The 15,242-nt window shown below is 34.4% G+C and overlaps 1 protein-coding gene and 1 pseudogene across 8 annotated transcripts in view; one reads left to right on the top strand and one right to left on the bottom strand.

The window, feature by feature from the left end:
• Nucleotides 1–15,242, top strand: part of ROBO2 (roundabout guidance receptor 2) — a 584,098-nt gene that overhangs the window by 201,221 nt on the left and 367,635 nt on the right. The window lies entirely within an intron of this gene.
• LOC119258395 (U2 spliceosomal RNA) lies at nucleotides 6,640–6,710 on the bottom strand (annotated as a pseudogene).

Below are 15,242 nucleotides of genomic sequence, written 5' to 3'. Positions count from 1 at the left end.
ATTTCTCTTCTACCTGCAGATAGGAGGCTGGTGATATTCTGAGAAGTCCCATAATTTTAGTGGCTTTAAAATGTATAGTTTTTTGAGCAAATTTTAACAAGAAGTTATTGCATCTTTATTTTTTAATTAAAATATTTTAATAATTTTATTAAGGTAGCATTGGTTTACCACACTGTAATATAGGATCCATCATCTTTATTTTTTTTTGAAGTAATACTGCATTATAACTTTATATAAGTTTCAGGTGTGTATCATTGAAAATCAGTATGTGTCTATATTACATTAAGTGCACAGCTAAGATTTTACCTTTCTTTACAATGTTTGAAAATGTTGATTTACTAAAGAAGTAGACTAGTAATACTTACCCAGATAGAATAGGGAAAATGAGAGCTGAATGGACGTGCTTGGGGAAATTGCACACTATAGATTTACAAAGCCGAAGGTCTCACATGCAATTATAAATAAACACATACAAAATTGAACAACAGATTCTAGTAGTTTTAAATTTCACCTGCAACTGTATTTACAATTTTTCTTTGATTTCTCTTTTGTCTGATGATTTCCTGAGAGGTAGAATTGATGGGTTGATGTAATAATTCAAATGAAAGTTATGTCACAAACTCCAGGTAAGCATTTCATGATAAGCAGTTTTAATGAGAAAATAAAATGCTTCTATTTTTATGCAGAAATTTCTGCACTTTGAACATACTTCATAAACGGAGCATCAGCTAGCATTTTGTAGAGACAGATAGACCAAACTTAACTGCTAGTTTTCAAAGACAATAAAATCTCAAAGGCTGGATGCAGTGAATTATTCAGATAGTTCTATGTACTTTATATGTCAACTTTTAACTAGATAACACCTTCTAAATCTGATAAAACAGAAGTACTGTTTTATGAAAACAGTAAAAATTACAGGTTTTTTTTTTTATTTTTGGAATGGTACTAACAATAATGATGTCTTCTTCCTATTTCTAATCAAACCTTAATACAGTATAGAAATTAAAATGTAAAATAATTATAGTAAGAAAAGAGGGAAGTTTTATTTCAGTTTTTTTGTACCCTTCAAGATTTTGCCATTTAATAACACTATTTTCAATCATACCTTACATTTTGATAGTTTTCAGTAGTTCATCTCTGTAACAGGAATAGTATTAATAACTAAAAACAATAACTACTGTCCACTTGATTTTCATAAGAATAGAGGTAAATCATTATGAATCCTAGCTAACAGAGGTGAAAACTAGTATGCAGACAAGCCAGGTAGCAGGGTCATACAGGAAATAAAATGTGGCTAAGCTAGTATAAAAACATCAATCTTCTAACCTCTAATTCAGGGCTTTCCACAACTGCGGTATGATTAATCAATACCAGGAAGCAAACTAAGTATCAAGAAAATATCATCCATTTGTATCAGTCTTTCCTTTATGTGGTTGGAATCTAAAATACCAAGTGCGTGAGATATCAACAGCCAGAAGCTTTGGCAATTGTGACTATTGACTATTGAACGGTCTTTTTAAATTATCATCAGGAGAGTTGATGATAACATTGACATTTACTGAGCCAAGATTTGTGAAATACTTTGCAGACATTTTTGCTAACATGTGGAAAATAAGTTTTTTTCTTTTAACAACTTTGATTTTCTTTAATTTTTATACTTAGAGAACTCTCAGAGAACATGCTAAAAAAGCTATTGCCTTATGGATTGCAGTTGGCAGGGACTATTAGTGTTAAAGATTCACACATACCAAGTAAGAATGGATACATTTACACTTGTGTCATGGAAAAAAATTAGAATTTAAGGCTTAAATTGTAACAAAGGGCAAATTCATCATGTCTGAACAAAGATTAGCAGCATCTTTATCTGCCAGGGTTGTTGTTTTCTAAAGCTTAGTTTCCTAATCAAAGTTTTGGCAAGCAAAAATTTATTTTTTTGTGTGAGATGTGTATTTTAGTTTAATGTCTTTGAAAAGAGCAGGTAATCATGTACAAAAAGTAATTTGAGTTTAAGGTGTGGGAAGGTATTTGGTAGAGAAGCAAACAGTTCCACAGTGCTGGATGCTGTTGTTATCCAGCATCTATTCCCTTTTGCAGTTTACTGAAATAATTTATTTAAGTGTGTGGGAATCTCCTTTGCATCCAGCTTTGCTATAGACATGACATTATATCAACAGTGACATGACTTGTTTACAAGAGGGTGGTATAAACAGCAAATGTTCTTCCTCAAAATAGTTTTCTTGTTGAACTTCAACACAAAAGAGAATAAATGTAGAAGATCATATTTAACATGTAGAGTAAAATCTAAAGCAGAGAAGAGCAGCTGAGTATGTCTTTCTGTGTCTGTTTTAAAAAATACATTATTAACAATTCTGCTGCCTTCCTTTTCATATCTAATGAGGACCTAGGAAGTGTATATTGTCTTTACATGGCAGAGTCTACTACTGTGCTCCTCAATATTTCCAGGTAGAGCTGGTTTGAAATTAATTAAATGGGATAAGCAACATCAAACAAGGAGCGAGAGAGAACACACTAATATGCTCCAGTCTGTCACAGACACATTTCTGATCTATGATGTTGGAACAGACACACTCTCAGCTTTTTGATCTTGTGTTAACCTCATTTCTTTTCCTAGAAATAATAATAGTTTGTATAACATATCTCAGGTTATACCTGAACATACTGCAAAATACTAATTTGCTTCTGATGTGAGAAAAATTCTTTCGGACAATTAACAGGTAAAAATACAATAAGCTAAATTTTAGCCTTTTGAATCATCATTTGGATCATGACTGCTCATTGTATGCTGAACTCATTAAAGATCCAAATGTTTATTATTCCTAAGACCTGAGAACCTACAGGAGTCTGGATGCTCTGGTATGGAGAGAAAGAGCTCTGCCACAGCAACCTGGAGCTGGGCTTAGAGGGCTTTTCACTTACTCCAGGGTTAGCTTCTAGAAAACAGATTTGGGTAAACTGTCCTGGACATTCTGGCATTGTTATGACTCCCTACTCCAGTCTCCTACAGGTTCCATGAGACATACACCTGTGAGTTGTGAAATTATTACATATTGTAGATTCTTCAAAATTAGATAGCTTTTTGATATCAAGTATCCATATTACTTGGATTCGTTGGACAGTGATGAAACAATTGTGATTGTATCAACATGCTATTTTTCTTTTTAGCATTTATTGAGTCCTTAATTTGTATTAAGACCTCAGAATGGATGTTATAGGTTATGTAAAGATAAATAGTGATTTAGTTTCCTCGTAAAGGCATCCAGTAGAAAAATATGTTTCTTGTGGTACAAATTGATTAACATATGACACAATAAATAAATGAAATAAGTGCTTACAGATGAATAAGACATATTTTAAGATCTCAGGAGTGATATTATTTTGTGTGTGTGTGGTGGGGGAAGAGTGCAGACATCAGGAAAAGAAGGTGAAAATCAAACAGTTGACCCTTGTTAGGATTTTAAAAGTTTGAGAGTCACAAATACAGACAGGGAAATATATGCTATATACAAAGGCGGGTGGCCAATAAATATGACTGTGTTTGTCCATGGAACTGTAGGTAGGTGGATAGGGGTTTAAAATATAGAGGACAGTCTCCCATAAGTATTTTCCCCCCTTAATCTTATTTCCAAATATTGATGGAGATGTTTTAAGAAATCCTAAGTTAGGAACGTGAGAACAAATGAAGAGCTAATAGTTACTTGAGAAGAAAAAAAAAAAATATTTGGATTAATATTACTTAGTTTATGGTAATAAATATTATATTTTGTTTTGATTTAAAATGATGAGGATGATGGCTAAAAATAAAATGAACCAAGTTTTATGCATGTTGCATTTTAACAAGTTGGATGTCTCATTGGAATGCACTGCCTTCTTGCTCCACATTTATTTTTGGAATTTAATAAGGCGCCTGTCATATCTGCCTCAAGGCTAAAAAACATCATGGGGGAGAAATCCAAAGTACTGTCATGTTTGAGTGACATGGAGCCAATTTTATTTTATTTCTTTTTCATGGGGGGAGGGGTCGTTGAAATTAGCTGGTCTCACTTCTGAAAAGGCATCCCTATATATCTGTCCTAATGGCCTTGTGCTGGTTAACTGGTAATGACATTGCCCAGTGACATTTGTCAGGTGAATTTGACTCAGAAAACCAGTAAAGGATTTTCATTAAAAAATTAATTTCTGTGCATTTTACTGCAAAGCTCATTCTCATGATAGATTCTGGTACAGTGCCACATATCTCCAGAAGTGGGTCTCATTACCTGAGAAACTTGGGAAGGTAATAACTTCTTTATTTCTTCTTTGTGCTCCCAGAGCACATAATTAACATACTGACTCATTTAGCTCAACCCTCCATAGTATGAGGCTGTGTGAATACAATGGAGACTTCAGAAAAACTATGGCAAACAAGTATGGCTTCTTAGTCTCATCCAGGAGGAGGGGAAAATTCTGCCATTTTCTGCTTCTTTCTTTGAAGCTGATGTTTAGTATGATGTGATAATTTAAAATAGAACCATGATATGTTAGGGTTTAAATGGAACCATGATGTCTTAAAGAATTTAAGACCTGGTCTTATGGAATTATTCTGTCATTGATAAGTTATTTATAAAACTGGAGATCATAGTTAGCTAAAGGATTTGTCTGAGACATGAAAATAAAGTGTGCACTATTTGATAGGTATGCTGTTATAATAACTGTGATAAGTACTACAAAGTTGGCTCATTAAATCAGATTAAGATCTATTTGTTTTTAGTGACTATGGGCAAATAAGATAGTTAAATAATATGAACTTAAAGCATGTAAACATAGTCCTGTTACATCAAATAATGTGCTATAAGCAAAGTCAATAATTTTTGTTCCCCAGCTCTTCCTACCTTCATTATCTGGAATTTTCTGCATCTTGGGTAAACAGAAAAGAACTTGTGAATCTAAACTACTTTCTAATGAATGTGTGCCTTCTTGGGCACAAAGAGACAGCCACGAGCTCTTTCCCGAATCCCAAAAGACCTCTGGAGTGAGATTGAGAATTTGAGCTTGGCTTCAAATGTGTGTGTATTCAGTGAGTAAATACATAGAGAGAGAACCACTGTAGGAAAGTTTAGCCCTAGTTATGTGGTTATGCTCACTGTAATCCCAAATATGCATTGGATCAATTCTCAGTTTTATGGACAATAATTAGACATGGAAGACCAAGTCTGACCCATTAGAAATTGAACCACCATTTAAAATATGAAGGTGAAATATGAGATCTCTAAAAGATCTCTGCCCCATGTTGCAAGAAGCATGAGCTATCAACTGTCTTTGGATTTCTTTTTATTCTAAACATTTTATGGCTTCTTTCTGATGGAGCTCTAAGGCAATGTTGTTCAGATATCACAAAAACAATTTAGTACTTTATTTTCATAAATAATTAATTGAATTTAAGTGTCATTCCTGAGAACATGCCAATTTATTATCACTGGACTTCATCATATTTTGTACAAACCAAGTCTTGAAGCCATCATTTTTCAGTTAAAGATAGGAAGATTTATTGGTGGTTTGAGTAAATGATTACTTTGTTCCCCAAACTCTTTATTATTTAATTGGTTGATGAAAAAGTGGGTTTTTGTAGACTATATTCAATTTAATTAAATATTTAATTCAAATTTTCTGGAGGGAAAAATGGGGTGACTAAAAATGTTTCACTCTTAGTAAACAATTTCACTTATTATTTTAGTGAGATTATCAACCAAGAGATGTCTGTTTTGTCCATTTTTTCTAACTAGAGTTTCCATGCTTAAAACTGCTTTATTTAACTTAAATGTATCACTAATGATACTACTGTGAGTGTGCAATGCTTTTCCCATGAGCAACTTAAAATAGCTACCAAGCTTTGAATCTAGTCATTATTCCTGGAGCCAGCAGGAGTAGGTTGTCATGGAGCTAGGGAAGAAATCAGAGCACTCTATTTATGTTTTGGGCAAGAGGATGCTGTCTTTCTTCTATAAAATTTTAGAAAGAGGCTGTGGTGCAGGGACATTAGTCTGAATACTTAGCAGAGAGGGTACCACACGTGGGGACCCAATAAGGCATGTTGAAAGGGATGAGTGGAATGTCACATTCTCCTCCTGAATCTGAGACCAGTTGCCATGTTTCACTTGTTTTCTCACAAATTCTTAGAACTCTCATCTTATCAGTAAGAGTAATTGTACTACTAATAGAATATTTCCCCTATGACTAGGAATTCTGAGTTATAGAATTATCTTCCTTGAGAAAATGGCATTACATTGCTGACTTTGCAAATGTTATATGCGCTCTCTTTTCTTTGAATTTTAATTTTTTCCACTATTTCCTTAGTATTTCAAAACTTCCAAAAGATCCCTATTTGAATGCAAATGTCACTTGCTAGCTGCTTGATGTCAAGAGGGAAAAATTATTTTGTAAAATTAGTAACAATACTTCAATAATTTTTTTTTGTGAAAAGAAATTAATAGTATGCATTGGTGAGATCATTTGCATATATTGTTTCTGGAACTTTAGTCCATCAATTTCATTCTCATAAGCAGAAAGTTTATATATATATATATATATATATATATATATATATATATGTGTGTGTGTGTGTATATATATATTGAAAACTACAGAAAGTTTATATATATATATGTGTATATTGAAAACTACACTTGATCTTAGCCAAAAGGCCGAGAAGCGATTATATATATCATTGAAAACTATCTTTAAAAACCAGAGTTTGGGCTAGATTATCTGGAAGCTACATTATGACAAAGTATTCTGATAGGACTCATGTGTCTGTTTTTCCCAAGTGTTAATTTAATTTTGTGATCCAGAGAGAAATAATACACATTTCACATATATCTGAAGCAGCAGTAAAAAATAAACACTATTTACTATTTATTTTTATTAACATTAAATTAATATAGCCATAGCAAACCCAGAACTGGCTATAAAGTGTTAGATTTTTCCTCATTTTCCATATGCAAATTTTACTTGGAGAATCTTGCATTAAGGGAACATTTCAAAGAAATTTTTTCTAGATAAACACAGAAAAACTACCAGATCATAATAACACTAATATTGTACATGCAGTAAGTCAGATGGTAGCCCTCCAAAACTGCTATTACATGAAAGTGTCATCAATAAAATGGCTAATGTACTTCAGAACCACTCTAATTCAGAATAGCATGTTGATTTTAGATCTGGAGAGGCCTAGAACTGAATTCTGTTTTGACTTTTGATTGATTCACTTTGTAATCTTGGTCAATTTATTTAACTTGAGTAATTTAAATCTTGTCTATAAAATGGAGGCTTCAGGCTATGTTGAAAGATCACTTTGAAGATTCTGTCCGGTGTTTTCTAAGATGTCGGAACAAGGTTGTCCCATATTGGGCTTTCAGCAAATAGTCAGCCTGCTCCCAGGCTGTGCTTCTCATTCTACAAGTGGAAGCCCCTCCTTTCCTACTCCCTCTCCCCTATCTGGTCTCCTGTTCACCTCCTGCTGTAGGCAGGCAGAGCTGGGTACCACAAGCCCTGAGGGAATCTGTAATAACCTCAGCAGATGGTCGGTTTTACTTTTCAGGTTTAAACATTTTTGAGAATCCTTTCTTAAAATTTAATTAGTCAAATTAGTCAAAGTACAGAATCTTCCACATAAAGTAGCAGCCTAGGGTGACACAAGTTTTTGCCTTTAGAATCAAATATTGTAATGTTAATGGGCTGGAATAGGCTCTCTTTTTAATAGGGTTCACTTTGCTTACATTTTACTCACTTGGTGATACACTTACTGATGACTGAGGAAGGGATGCCTTTCAGTGTTTGCAGCTGTGATTCCTAAGTAAGAAGGAAAGATCGTTCCTTCTTTCAAAATAAATAACCAACTAAACAAACAAAGCCAGAAAGACAAAATAGCTGATAGTCAATGTGGTGTCTCAGAATGGAGAATGTGTACATGGCCTGTTCATAAATAATTTTATTTTTTTTTTAAATTTCATTCATTTAAATGACACTTGATTCTCCTGAAAGAATACTTTTATATCTTAATTTTAAATTAAGAATAAGCAGAAAGTTTGCAAATGAATTTTACTTGGTTATCTATTTAGACTATTTAAAATACTATATTTGACAAAGCTTTATGACATTAATTTACATACCTCATTGTATGAACTTTCAATTTTTGTCGTTTTGGAAAAATGCATAGGTGCATAGACGTTAGCATGTCAGATATGAGTGGAGCATTTACCATCCAAGTTAAAGAGAATGAGGATGTATGCAAACAATTTTCTGAGATAGGAGTCCTCAGCTTCCTCTCTGTTTCTCTTGATGGATGGTCAACAGATATCTACATTTGATATTTGAGAAGTGGACCATCTCTCCAGTACACCATTTCAAAACTAAAAAATTAACTTTAATAAGAATATTAGAAATATAATAGTGATTCTTGGGGTCCTTTTTTGAAAGTTGAATTTAGAAATGAACTGTAAAAGTTCAAACAAGTCAAAGAAGTTGTAGGGGCAGGAATGACCACTGAGCAGGTTTCCTGATCCAGCAGACTGAGTAAAGGAGGAGTCCGAGTCCTCAGTGGTTTTGCAGGCTTTTATTGGGATTACCAGGTACACAGCAGGCAGGGGTGCTGGGGGACCTGGGGGCTGGCAGTCCTCCCAGCCCACAGCAAATCCGCACTCTCTCTGGGCTCTCTGGCGTTCTCTGCTTCTGCTTCTTTGCTTCTCTCTTGACTTCTCTTCAGCTTCTATCTGTTCGTTCTTGGCTTCTTGGCTTCTGCTGGCGTCCCCGTGATGCCGCCCTTAAAAGCACAGTCTTAGCCCAGGTGAATCCCATCTTCAGGTGCCCGCCATCAGGCATGCACCCAGGATCACAGGGTTCCCTCATCTATCCTGATGGCAGGAGGGCAGAAAAGCCTGATACCTTTTACCTTACCCTACAGAAGTATTTCTACAAGTTAAGTATATAAATATACTTGAGTGGAAGGAATGTTGAAAAATCAAATTGAGTGGACAAATGTTCTAAAAGTTATTTGTCGTAAAAGCTATGCAATGACATAAATTTCAGAAATAAGTTTAATATTCATTAAACAAAACTATTAACACATCTCAATTAAAAAAATTATCTAGTATCATCCAAGTATTATGAGATGTGTACCCTGATAGGATATAAAGATTTCCTCGGGTAGAAATCTGAATCTAGTTGGGTGATAAAAGTCATACAATGTTATCAGCGAACCCAGAAAAGTTTAAAATGAAGGAAGATGGATGTTTTTCAATGAGAAATGACAGCATGTGCCCACAGAAGGACAATGGCATATTCTTCCATTCTAAATATTTGGGTTATTTCCATAAGAAAATTATAGTTTTCATAGAGGCAAATGTGGACTTTGTGGTAAGATCCAGCTATGATAGTCTACAAATAGTGATAAGGAGTCATTAATATAAATTAATACTTAAAAATTTGTAACTCACAATATTTGAAATGCATTGTTTAAAATAATAAAAAGGGACACAGATTGACATAATTTTTCTTTTTATACTTTGCTTAATCACTACATTTAAGGAGAATTTAGTTAAGTGTATTGTTACTTTTTATGTTTGAGATGATAATGAAAATATTACTTTGTTTTAAAGACATTTTTCTATTTTTGTAGTGAAGCATGCTTGCTTTCTTCAATTAAGTCTGCAGATTCATATTTTAATTTGTCAATGCAAACTTAATGTCCAGTGTGGTAGATATTTTACAAGGAGTAAAAGGAAGATTAAGCCTTAAGGGTAGCTTTATAAGTTTAAGTAATTGAAACATTGCTTTTTAAGCTTTTTTTTTTTTGAAGAGAATAATGATTTTAAGTCTGAATACTAAACTGCCAAGGGTTCATATTTATTGTATCATGTTGAAGTTGAATACCTTCAAAGGCCATTCGATAAGAGGGGAGAATTGTTCTACTTTTTCAAGTTTGGTTTTACTATGCCGTTTTGTTCTTAATAATCTTTTTGTTGGCTGTTGAATTGGAATAGGAAGTTAAAGCAGTTCTGATATTCTGTTTGTTAAAAATCTATTTTTTTCTAGGCAATTATTTCACTTGGTGTTATTTAACCTTTATTTCCTTATTGAACCAGCCTTTCCATTTGACAGAAGAGGAAACTGAGGGTCAAAGGGGTTAAGTGTCTTGCTCAAAGTCACCCAGAAAAATGTGGCAGAATAAGAACAAGGTCCCAGATCTTCTGACCTAAGGTCTAATGACCTTTCCATTAAACTTCAATTGCCAATTTTTTGTATAATGGAGGCAGATGTCTGTATCTTTGCTTAGAGAGGAAAGTGCACTGAAGTGCAAAGTTTCAACTGTACTGTTAAAGGGAGAACTAAAGAAAGTGAGAGCCTAAATATCTAGAAAGGCAGGGTTTATGTTAACACCAGAGTTCTGAAATTTTGGGAGGGTAAAATGTACAGAAATGTGCTATTACCCCATAAAATGTGAACTTAGAGGAATCAAAACCGATTGGAGATTTTGAAATCAAGCTAAGTTATATGAATCAAAGAGTAGAGAAAATCCTATTTAAAAGCAGCTGTAAATTTAGTGTTAGTAAAGTGAACATTTATAATCATTACTAAGGCAATGGTTTTTAAAACAATTTAAATAGTGAGTAGATGTAGTATAGACAACATATTTAAGCCACTTTGGAGTTTCTAACCATGTGACCACAAATCTCTACTGCCACCTTGTGGTAGTACATATATTTTAGAGACATGTTCCAGGGAGGAAAGTTAACCTCTGAAATGCTAAGAAGTACCATCAAAAAAAAAAAAAAAAAAAAAAAAAATCCAGTGGTAATTTAACTCTTCATTTTGGAACACAGGGACCAAGTAGTTTGGGAGAACACAGTATAGAGTTGTTTCTCAAACTCTTACTATAGCATTTCAGGAACCCCAGTTTAGTGAGCAAAGTCATTTTATAGGCACCACAGAGTGAAAACCTTGAGCAAGAGTATGGACCTGATTTCATTTCAGATTCTTTTGTGTTTATGGTTACAATAAATGTTCTTTTTTAAAAGCATATCCTAAATACCAACCAAACTTTATCTATATCTTAATTTGTTCTGTACATAGCAGTGGCAAGAGTATTGCATTGGAAATCCTAATGGTGTTTTAAGAATGAAAAGCTTTCAGTTACTTCTTCACATGACTATAATCCTAAAATTAAACATGGTGCTTCTATGTGGAAGTTGAATTGTTCCTGCTGGTTCTAAGCCAGATTTGTTGTCAGCATAAGTTTAAATGATCAGATTTTAAATAATCTTTGATTCTAACATCATCAATTATTGAAACTCACTATGTGACCTCTAATGTGTCTATAAGCTCATTAACCCAATAAAGCCAACTAATTGTCAACAGTTGATCAAAGAAATTTTTTGTCTTTAGATAATTTGTGTTTCAGTGCCAATGAAACTTCTGTTCTTATTCCACTAACAGAAGTGGATGAATAGATCAGAACAGTAGAGATGACAACAAAAGACAAATATAAACTTTTTTTTCTTTTATCATCCTGGAAAATATTTTTAAGATAACTTCAATGTTTACGTGTTAATTTATCACTTATTTTTACTTCGGGAATCTTGAGTATGTTAGTAATATATCTTTGTGCTAAAAATTAGTGTACCAATTAGAAGTTGTGTGAATTGGGGAAATTATCTAGCCTCTTACCTTATGTGCATGATGAGGATAATAACAACAACAGAAAGAATAAACAGCCCACATAGGAGTAAAATACTTAACCTGCTTCTCTATGTGGGTATGTAAACAATAAACAGAAAAAATTCTTATTTTATTCAGTAGAAAGTCTAAACATCTCATACCTTATTTATCATTAAAATGAAGGAAAGCTTAAGCAAAAATACAAAAACTTATTGTATGTTATTGTATTTGTGCGAAATGTTGTTGGAGAAGTGAATAAAGAGGAATGAACAAGTCCTAAGAGAGCCTCTTCTAAGAGCAGAGTATAAACCTGGACTCTCAAGGAACCTTAAAACAAACAAACCCTGTCATTGTCTCAGTAAGCTACCTTGCTTGCATCAAAATCTTGCCTCAGTAATTTACACTGTACACCAGTGATTTCTCAGAAAAGTCTTACAGACTTGTAAAAAATGGTTTCTGAAATATGCACTCATACTGCAGTGCTAGAGAAAGCCCCCCTTGAATACAACCTCATTAGCTCTCACTTTCTTTTTTGTTAATCCACAAATTCTATCCTTCTTGGTAGACACCTGGTGGTCTCTCCCCACCCCCACATCTCAGGGAGGAGATTGCCAAGGAGTTGAGTGAGGTTTCATTTTACCTAGACTGGTGGCTTATGCAAACTCTTCCACAAGACTATCTGTTGTCAATAATTAAGAGCTATCAAAACATTTGGCTCATTTATACTTGATAAGCTGAAATGAGAGTTCCTGTAATCACCAGCTTCTGTTTTATTTTTTAAAACACATAGTGCACAAAGCCTGCTGGGCCCTATGCAAACCATATCAGTGGAAATACTGGCTGTTCAGCAAACAGGATAGAGCCCAAAGGTTATGAAGAGGCAGAACAAACACAGCCCAGTGAATGGTCTTTATTGCAGAGGAGCTTCCCAGAGCAGGTGGGAATTTAGAAGCTCTTTTGAATGCGGAAATGAAGTATCCTGGCAAGATTTAATTGGCAAGCTGTTGTCATCAAATGCAGAGACAATGAAAATGGGCATGCATTCTGGAGTTGAGTAGGGAACTAGAGCAGTATTTCCAAAGAAAGGCACAGTTGATAGAAAATAGGAAATCCTGTATATTGATAGAAAGAAATAAAAAGTGTTAATTTCAGAAAACGATACCCCTCAGTAAAATTGAGGAAAAATTGTGTAGTGTATAGGTAAAGAGTGAAAAACATTTGAGTAAAAAAAAAAAAAATGGTCAACCTTGTATTTTCAGTACCAATAGCATAGTATAGGTTGATGGCCTAACTAATCTGATTATTTGGAGAGAATTCAGGGCTTTTATGGTTTTTTAATACTGACTTATAAGATGAGAGATCAGTGTTGCAACTAATGATGTTGTCACTGGTATTTTCAGATTTATTGCAGCTTAGGACACAATGGTACATACTGAGGGAAATAATAAAAAGAGAAGCAGTGCCAGAAAAATCTTTTGATGGTAAAATATCAGGATATGTCTTTTAAGCCTATCTCATAAACAGACATTTTGTTGTAATTGTGTTTATTAGCTGGACTGGCAGAATTAAAGCGGGACATTTCTTGAAAAAATTTTCTTACGTGTAATCTGGGGCAAAATAATCAACCACTGCCATTAAACTTGCTAGATAGTAAGCGTATGACAAAGGACTAGATTTTATAAAGTATTGATGAAACAATTTCATGAGTCTAAAATGAAATAATGGTGCCAGCATGTTAGAAGGAAGCCATGTGCCACGAAAAGTACATAGGGAGTAAGGAAGTAGATGTGTTTCCTCTTTAGAGACACTTGGATGAATTTCAAGTAAAAGTGTGCCTGGAAATTTTAGAACAACCCTAAAGTTGGAATCAAGATTACTGCTGGTTTAAGTGATACTGAAAATAACTGGATGATACAGTAAATATTACGTGGTGGTAGCAGGGAGATGGCTGCTATAGAAGTTTAAGTCTGGGACTTTTTATATAATCATATGTGCTTCCTCAATTTTCTTGAGTTTCACCGTTGAAATTATTCTCTTTTGTCAGAGGACCAGGCTGTTTTAAGAGTCCCAGTGAGAGTTTCAAGTGTTTCAGTACTCATCTGCATTGCCCAAGTTCCTCTTCTGTAAAACCCTACCTCTGCTTCATAGTCCAGCCTAAATACCTCTTCGGTGACCTTCTGGTTTTAAGTTAATTCTCTACGCTTTGGAGGGAACTTATCCCTTTTGGTACAGTTATTTGTGCATCTATAAATCTTCCTGGTCAGGTACCTCAAAAACAAAATCACTTTTAATTCATGGTTGCTTTGCAAAAGCTCTTCCCAACTGGCCACTTCTGCCCACTCTATCTTTTCATGTTCTCCCATCTTACATAACAGCTCTGTTCACATTGGCTGAGCTCTGCACACTCAGTTGAATTTGGTGACTTGTTCTTTCTTTGCACGTCCCCTTGGTTCATTCCTCTAAGCCTTCAGTTATCAACCGAGGTCTCCAGTCCTTTTCAGGACCCTCCCTATTAATTTCCTATACTCATCTCCTACTTAATGAGCCTTTTCTGTGTTTGCAGAAAATTATCTTCTGCTGTTATAGTTAGTATTTTATACACTTGTTATTACCTATCTTCTTGAATAGAACTTCCTTCCTCCTTGAGCTGAGAATTATATGGCATATGGTCAGTGCTCATAAATATTAGGGAATGAATATGAATTGACTTTTGTAGCATGTAAGCGCCATGAGAGCTGGGACTTTGTTTTGTAGATTCCTATCTTACTGGTGCTTGGAACAGTTTCCCGCCATATTAAATCTGCAGTAAAGTAGCTGCTGCATTAATAAACAAATAAATAAATGAAAATATTGTGTATTTTAAAAAGAAAATGATTGGTTTCTAAGAGGTTATATCATAACCGATGATTATAGATGAACAGAAGTACTAAGAATTTACATGATGACAAAAAGAGAGATGAGAGTAAGTAGAGCTTAATATTTATTTGGAAGTGTGCAAAATAAAGAGCAGGAACAAAAAAGGATGATTGCATAGTAACTGCTGTTCTTTGACAAATAAACCTTTATTCTCAGAAAGTTTACTTTAGCATTTCAGCAGCTGACAATAATGAAAGGAGTAAGAGATATGAATAATGACTTGCCATTTCACAATCACTTCCGTGCTTTGTCTGTTTGTGCCATTGTGATGGTTCAGATGGTTCCATTTGACCCTAACCTCTAGCTGTTTCAACCTCAGAACCAATATTTATTGCCACATATGGGCTATGCATGGCAGCTGCAAAATCCAGATGCCAAGCTTTGGAATGTATTTTTACGACGACGCCATCTGGGGCTCTGGCCAGCCTTCTTTATTGTCTCTTGAATGTTTACACTAATAGCTTTGCTGGGCCGTGGCACTACCTGTGGGACATGCTGAGGGTCAGGCCATTTATGAGAGTCTCTTGTCGCTCTGGTTAGGATTTCCCTTTAAACAACTCTCACATGCTAGCAACTTATTCCCCTTAATGTATCTGCAATGTCCTATAGAAGTAATA

This window comes from Talpa occidentalis, unplaced genomic scaffold, assembly GCF_014898055.3.
Source record: "Talpa occidentalis isolate TD23 unplaced genomic scaffold, MPIMG_talOcc4v2.1 talOcc4.4, whole genome shotgun sequence".
Lineage (NCBI taxonomy): Eukaryota > Metazoa > Chordata > Mammalia > Eulipotyphla > Talpidae > Talpa > Talpa occidentalis.
Note: the sequence above shows the minus strand (reverse complement) of the source record. Positions and strands in the feature narration are given on the sequence as shown.